Raw genomic sequence first — 7,909 nt, 5'->3', positions numbered from 1 at the left:
ACACCGTAATTTTTGCTATCGTCCTATCGAGAACTTTGATGTCCATGTCTGGAGAATTCCATGTCCACTCACAGCACTGCAGTGAGGATTCTTGGTCTCCATGTATGATACAATTTTCTCTTTTAAGCCAGCACCACTCAACTTCATGGCTCCTTTCACCCAGGACTTAAGGCCAGGCTCAGGGAGTGGCAGATGGTGCCTCATGTCTTTTGTATTCAGGATAACTGCAGGAGCAGCTAACACCACCTTCATGGCCAGCAGCTAGTTTGCATCTCTTCTTAAATGGCTCTTCACAGAGATTAAACATGGCACATCCTGAGCCTGTGCCTGGGCCTGTGTTCCCAGTCTCAGCTTACATGTTCCTTGGCTTCTCTGAAACACCAGACCATGCCTCGTTCACGTATTTTCCTTCTGCATTTCTTCCCTTCATAGTTTTTTCTCTAGCTCCTCTTCGTTATTTTCCATAAAGATCCATTATTAGTTTGCTTTAATCTATGTGTGTGTGTGTGTGTGTATGTGTGTGTGTTTGGGTTAGTGTATGCACACACATGTGTACAGACACATGTGCTTTTGTATGTTGGTTCTTCTCAATTACCCTCTGCCTGTTCCTTTGATGTAGACACGTTCCTTGACTGGGGCTACTCTATCCTCATCTAGCCTAGCACTAGTGATCTTCCAACATAACCGTGCTTGGAGCTGTTTGCAGGTATGTGTAGGATAGTTAGAAGTTTCTCATATCCAAAGTCTGGTCCTCATGACTACCTACTAAGTGCTCCAAAGCTCTGGCCTCCCTCCCCAGAGAACTCTACCTTAGTCTTTACTAGGTTTCGTATCCTGGGGGTCTTTAAACCTTATTCTCTGATTCAAACATTATGTGTAAAATGCTTACTCAAAGATCAGAGTCTTAAATGGAAAGAGAAGCTGCCAGTAAGAAACTAGAAAGAAAAGAAAAAAAACATTTTTAAGTAATTTTAATGCAGTTTCTTATCTATTGACTTACCTATTTATTCTTAACTTTGCTTTTAAGTATCTATTGGTCAAAATGAAAAGCAAAACAAACATAGAAATTGAGTCATTACCACAATGAGATATCTCAAAGAAATCTTTATGGGTCATAAGTCTCATCCCAATTTTAAACATAATAGCTACCTGTCTAGGTCAAGTGATTAATATTAATGCTCTTCACGGAATTCTCTTACCTTAAATTGCATTTCTAATTCTTGGCAAATATTTTCTACTAGTTTGTGCCAGTATTCATGTTTATTTTTGTTTTTAAGAAAAAGATCTTGTTTTTAAAAATCTGCTTCCATACATGGTCAAAACAAATATTTGGAGCATTGTGGTGGTATGTAAAAAGTCAGCAGCCTTGCATTTCTCTACAGTAACTATCCTTAGATTTACACTATTCTAGTGCCTTTCCCCCTTTAATGACCTGGTCATTGTACCAAAATGCTACCCAAGTCCTTTACTGCTCAGCCGATCTTGCTTGGTCGGACACAGAAGAAGACATTCTAAGATAGAAATGTATGAATCAGACGGTGAAAGAGTTATTAATGATCAGAGCTGGAAAATGACGACCATCAAACAAGAATCTGTGCATAGAGATGAATTGCAACATTGCTATAGAGTTGGAGAGGGTGCAGGCGACCCGGGTCTGTAGACAACTGTGCCCACTGCAAGCTAAGGAGAGATGATCCATCTAGGAAAGAAGAATCAAGTCATGGTAGCAGACGTGAACAGTTTCAGTAGGCAAGTATCTCAAAGGGCACTTCCAAGCATCAGGCACCTCTTGGGCTTAGGGGAGAAATATGGGAAAATGTAGATATGTAAGTGTGGGCAGCCTAAGTGTACTTCACACTAGGTGTGAAACCAGTACACTCCTCATCTTAAAATGGGTCGGCTTAACCACGTTTGACTTTATGACAATGAAAAACCAAGGGAGAAGGTGTTCTGGCGATCCTCCAAAGCTGAGCAGTGGTAGTGAACTGTCACGTCTGTCTTACACTACTCTACCATGAAATTCCAAAATATCTTCTAGTCTCCTCAGGTCAGAAGAAAACAAAAACAAAAACAAAAACAAAAACAAACAAAAAAGAAGTAAACACAGAAGTTAATTTCAGTATGATGTAATATAAAAGACTAGTTTTTCATGTTTTATATGTATATAACGGTCACCAAATACCTTTTATAAAAGTCCAGTGAATATGTTTTAGAGTTTCAAGGTGCAGTTTCTGTTGCAGTTGTACAATTCTGCAATGATAGCATGGATGCATGCTTTCTAGATAATGTACAAAGGAATGGACATGGGTACATTTCAATAAAACTTTATTTACAATAGACAAAAAGCTGCTCATTCCTGATTTAAAGTTAAGTAATAATAAATGCCATTTTACAATGATTAAAACCTCAATTTTAATTTTGACAGCATCTTTAATTTTATATAATTTCATTATAAGGATATTTTAGAAAAGGAGTTGACCTATGACGTTTCCATAATGTTTTATTTAATAGTAAAGGCAAAGCAATTTTATTTGATTTATTTACACTCTCACTTGACATAAGAGGTCTAGGGTGACTTGTCTGTTTCGAATCTGTAATTTGATATAGATGGTTATAAGCTTAGCAACAGAAAGGATGAGTTGGAAAGAATTTTTCCTGAGATAAAGAAGATCGGTGATATATATATATTAAGGTAATGTGAGGGAGTGCATTTTTCTGGACATCTGTTTTATCTTGCACTGTGGCCAAAGTAGGAAGCACTTGCTCCTCTTTGTGCTCTGTTTCCAGTAAGAAATCACTCTTATTCCATCATTTCTGCTCAAGATGTTAAGTAAACGCGGGAGAGGCACAATCCACGCAGAGGTTCAAGAAGCCAAACATTCCATTATTTGCCAAAGAGGCAGGATATTGCTTATTTGCCTGCAGTCCTTTAAAGAAAACAAGAATAATTAACAAGGGAAGGCCAGAGAAGAAATTGAAAAGGTCTCAGAGTGTATCAAGCATCTGCAGAACAATTTAATTTTCTCAGTTAAGATGTAGCAAATGGTAATGAATAAATCATGTCCCTATTTGTTAATATGCTCCATCAGGTCGCTTATTTTGAATGAAAACAAGGATTCTGCTGCCAATGTTTTCTTAATTTGGTGGCTAGAAAATTTTCAGAGTCACCACTTACTTATCATTAATACTTTGTTACCGCCTTTTGCATTTCAGGTCAAGCTGGTTAACAGCTCAGTTCATTGAGTATTTATTTAGTGCCTACTGTATGTTTGGCTTGTCAAGATGAAACAGACATGACAGAAAACAACTTAAACTATCCAAGAGATATTTTCATATGGAGCTTGCCTTAAAATATTACTTTTAAAGGTTTATTGTATTTGATATGTCCGAATGTGTATTTGTTATCAGTCAATATGTAGTAAATTAGCCCCACATTTTACTATCTGTAAACAAGAGAAAATTCACTCTCATAGTTTCTGCAACTATGAGATTTAGTTTATCTGGATGTTTCTGGGTCAGGGTTTTCATGTGTACCAATCCAGACATCCACTGGAGCTACAGACATTCAATAGGGAAACTTTGCTTCTAGACGTCATTTTGCTTTTGTTTTCAAAACCTTAAAGATTAACATCACATATTACTATCCATTGTGTGGGTTTATCTCTAAGGTTGGTCCACAAATACTCAGTAATTATTATCAGCCAACTTGCTTGCAAATTTATAACAAATGTTTGATCACAACAAAGTTCACAATTTGTAACTCAATACTGTTAAGAAACATACATCATACATTCCCAATACTATTCCACATTCAATTTCTAAGTACCCCAAAGGAATAAAAATATTATGTTGTCAATATTGCTAATAGGTATACTGAAATCATCTTTTAACTATTGTTTTTATGGAATTATAACTCAAGTAAAAAGCAACAAAATTCAGCAATAAGAGATATTTTCCTCCTTAACACTTGATAGTATTTTTTCAAAGTGGAAGAGTGCAAGCAGATATTTAGTATTGGAGATCTACATTTCTGTTGTATCTTCACAACTTTTTAAATAGAAGAGCACATGTATATTCGTTCTGAAAACAGTTTTGCTCTCAAGAATTTTTTATTATGAAAAAATATGTTTATGACTTACTTTTATAAGCCTTTACCTTCATGGAAGTCAGTAAGCTGTGAACATTCACTTACAGAATAAAATTCAACATTCATTGACTAGCTCCCCATCATGCCCTTCTCAATCCCTGGTCACCACCATCCTCATGCCTCTCTGAAGTTGAGTTCTATGGTCCTCAAATTAGTAGACTCTGTATGTGTTTCTTCTCCTTCTGATCAATTTCTTTCTCTTAGCACAATATCCTCGAGGTTCATCCATTTTGCAGTCTATGATAGAGTGGAGTAAGATGCTATCAGGCTATGTTGTGTTTATCTCCACACACACTCACAGACCCTTGGTATTTTTCATGTTTTGGGACAGTGCTGCTATAAACATAAGTAGATCAAGAGTTCTTTGAATCCCTGGGTTCTTTGGATTTGTATATGCACCATCGAGAACTGGAATTTCTGGATCATATTTAGAGTATGCCTCCACGCTTTTCCATAGCTGTTGTTTCATTTCATATTCCCACCAGCAAGACAGAACTCTATCCTCTCTTACTTGTGCTTTGGGTACAGTTCATTTCTGCTCACAGTGACTTATGCTAGGGTGGTGGTATTGGGAGACGGCAGTCTTAAAGATGTGGCCATCCATAGGCTCTTATGTCCTTGATACCATTGCCCTCAAAAAGCAATTCTGGCTTCTTGGAGTGACTTCTCATAAAAGTAAATTATGAGAGCCCAAGCTTAATCTCTGATTTCTTTCTGTCTTCCGGGCTGAGATGTAATTCCCTTTGCCACATGCTCTGCCGTGCACTACTGGTGCCCTTGCTAGAACTGACTCTCTCCTGCTTTGGCTATGAGCGTCAAAAACTAAGCTAGTCTCTCTTCTTTTTAAATAAGTAAACTGCTTTTGGTGTTTTGTTACAGAAATGGAAATAGATTTATAGAACATCCTCATCAATACATGTTTGGCTACTTAGTGGTTGCCAGTCTGACAGGTCTATAGTGACAATTCATTATGATGCTGGTTTACCTTTTCCTAGGAATTTTTGTGTATTTGGAAGATGTTTTGGTAGAATATTTGAAAAAAAATTGAAATCTTTCTTCTTATTCAAATCTATTTGTGTTGTTAGATATAGGACTTCTGTATATAGATTAATTTTTTTTAAAAAAAATTCTCCCATTTTATCAGTTGTGTTTTTATTCTGTTGATTATGTTATTTTTGAATAGGTAGTTCAAAGTTTAATGTTTTGGAAACTCTTTGGTATTATCATTTACAAGGTAAGCTGTTGCTCTAAGTTCAGCCAGGAATTTAGCAATGTTGTAGATATCAGTGTTAGATTCTGAACTGGGGTTCATATATTCTATGTTTTCAGTCTGACAGAATCCACACAAGTTAGAATCTAGGAGGATTATAGATTGTTTTAGCATATGAATAGTGTGCTAAACTATAAAAAAAGGAAACTCCCAGTAGTCTAGGTAGGTCCATGTGAATCATGTGCCATTTCAAAGGGGGTCAAAACACTCATAGGAGTAAACACATAGCACAATGCGGTTGCCTTCTCTACACTTATTTGGATGAATTAGTGTTTTAGTTAGATATTAACCTGGTTGTCTGAATTAGGTATGAGGACTTTGCATTTGATGGAGTATGGATTTTCAAAAGTCAAGGATCATGCCTAGGTGACTAGCCTAGATTGACCAGTGTTTAAAGATTATACTCATTTCATAGAAATGTCAGAGATAAAAATCAAAACAACAACAAACAAGGTACCGCCTCAACACTGACAAATCTCTTGAAGAACCATGGATCTTGAATTTAGAGAGGTCAGGCCAAATGAAGAATGTGTTCCAGAGTATACTCAAAGCTTTGTCTGTGAATTTTTTGTATAGGAATATATGGGATATGTGTAAAGTCTTTCTGACCCTAATTTCCTATGCCCTTGACCTTGGTTTTCATACGTACTTTGGATCTTCTTTCGATCTTGCCTCTACCAACTTGTTTCTGCCTATATCATCCTATTCTTTTCTTTCTGAATTCAAATGTTGAATAATTATCAGAACTCACTATGTGCCAAGAACATTAGAGTCAAAACAAACAAACTATTCTTGCCCCAGTGGAGCTGACAGTCTAATAGGGGATAAAAAGGGCAAAAATAGAAAAGGACAATAGAATGTGACACGTATTATGTAAATGAAATATTAATTGCTATAGAAGCAGAAAAAGAATCTGCAATCCAGTTCTTTTATGCCAAGAAAAGTTCCCCAGTAGAAGTTACATCTGAGCCTGAATGGTACACGATTTAACTAGGGGAGATGTGGAGAGGTGAGAGAAAGCAGGAGGAGGTTGGGAACATCAAGACAATGCAAGCCTTTTCAATGGCTTGAATGGTAGATCTGGAGAAGAGAGTAATGAATTAGGTGAAAGAAGATATTTGCCTATGTCCGTGCAAAAGAGTGTGGTTGGAGCAGAAAAAAAAAGGCAAAACAAATAAGAAACAAAAAGGATCAAAAGAGTCTGAATGAAAGGTTGGTGCAAGTTTGGACTTTACCCTCTATACAATGGAAAGCTGTTGATTAACTTTAAATCTCGTAACAACACAAATATAACATTTACGGCTTAGAAAAATCACTGCAGTGTGGACAATAAGTTGAGAGACCTCAATATAGAACAGGAAGTTGCTAGCTGCTAAAGATGAAGAAGAGAATGAAGAAACAGAGGGGATGGAAGTATAAAGGGTCAATGACAGCATATTAGGAACCCTAAACTTAAAGCAGGCAGCAACCAAGAAGATACTCAGATGGCCAGTGATGAAGGCAGAAAGTTGGTAGAAAACAGACCTTCATTTGTGGACTTCTGGCTTTGACAGACTCATCGGATATTTAAGAAATGTCTTATAGAAAGAAGGATTTCTGTTTATTACATCGAGTAGAGAACTATCCAGAGAAAGTTAGAATTTATGGGTGATTAGGATTTAGACAGAGGATTACTAAAGCTATGATAAGAAATATGAATGAGAGTCCACAGAAGATATGTACACTTAAATAAAAACTTTAAAATGGGACCTGAAAAATACCAAAATTTCAGAGTCTTACAGAGGAATCTGTGATTGCAATATCAGATGGGATAACAAAAAAAAATGTGTGGTGTTAATTAGCTAAACAGAGAGTCAACAATGGGAATAAAATAAGGAAAGAGTTAATTTAGGAGCAAGCAAATCTGCTTGCTTTGGCAAACACAGTTTCTATGGATGGCAAGAGCTGAGGCTAAATTAAAAAGGTTAAAGTGCGAGTGAAGCTGAGAACTAGAGGCAGGGAACACACACCATGCTCAGACATTATTTAGGAGCAAACAAGAATTTAGAAAGTCGAGAAGCTGCGGGGAGCTACCATGGTGAGGAAAATACTGAGAGTGTGCGAGCATCGAGTACAGTCTCTGAGCTGTCATAAAGAAAATCTAAAGACAAAGGGAAAGTGATCCATTTTGGAGGTGAGATCTGAGAATAGACTCATGGGTTGACCTGAAGGCATAGAAATGAGGTTCTTCTCTCTCTAAATATATACACAATGCATCAAGCAATAATGACAACAGCAAAATAAAAGATTTGAGAAAGAGGGAAAAACTTACTGGGCACCATTTTTGAATGGCTATTCCAGTACTCCCACTAAAGTATGATTGTCCTGAGCTATTACTGATAGACAAGACCTTTCAGAGGTGATTAAATCATGAGACCACCCCCATTCATGGCTTGAGGCCATAACTCTGGGAGCAGGTTAGCTATCTCATCTGTAACCCCTCAGTCATAGGC

The sequence above is a fragment of the Apodemus sylvaticus genome, chromosome 15, assembly GCF_947179515.1.
Source record: "Apodemus sylvaticus chromosome 15, mApoSyl1.1, whole genome shotgun sequence".
In the NCBI taxonomy this organism is placed as follows: Eukaryota; Metazoa; Chordata; class Mammalia; order Rodentia; family Muridae; genus Apodemus; species Apodemus sylvaticus.
The sequence above is the reverse complement of the archived record's forward strand: the minus strand, read 5'-3'. Positions refer to the sequence as shown.